The sequence below is a fragment of the Otolemur garnettii genome, unplaced genomic scaffold (assembly GCF_000181295.1).
Source record: "Otolemur garnettii isolate 467f Iridium unplaced genomic scaffold, OtoGar3 scaffold00022, whole genome shotgun sequence".
Taxonomy (NCBI): Eukaryota; Metazoa; Chordata; class Mammalia; order Primates; family Galagidae; genus Otolemur; species Otolemur garnettii.
The window spans coordinates 13,110,006-13,110,453 of record NW_003852417.1 but is presented as its reverse complement, the minus strand read 5'-3'; positions in this window follow the sequence as shown (position 1 = coordinate 13,110,453).

Below are 448 nucleotides of genomic sequence, written 5' to 3'. Positions count from 1 at the left end.
CCTTGTGACTTAGAAGAGAGGGATTTTAGGTATGATTTGGAGAATCAGGAAAGGCTTCATGACAGTTGCTATGTGAGCTCCACCTGGATAAACGAATAGGAAGAACTTCAACACATACAGATGTGGAGAAAGAATTTAGAACGCGTGAAAGGAAGGCTGTGAATGAGCCCAGGAGGGCTGTGTGCAGACAACAGAGCAGTGAATGAGCAAGAACTGGGGAGGGTTAAAACCACTTCCACATCCTGACCCCACTGCTACCTAACAGTGTGACAGTGTAACGTTTTTTGTAAGCTGCTTTAAGCCTTAATTGTTTCCACTTAAATGAAAATAATAAAATGAACATTACTTGGTTTGTTTGGGAGATTACATGGAGTGATGCATGCAAGTAGTTAGCATTTTATCATTTTCTCTCCTGTAGTCTCCTCACTTTTCTCTGTTAACAAACCCC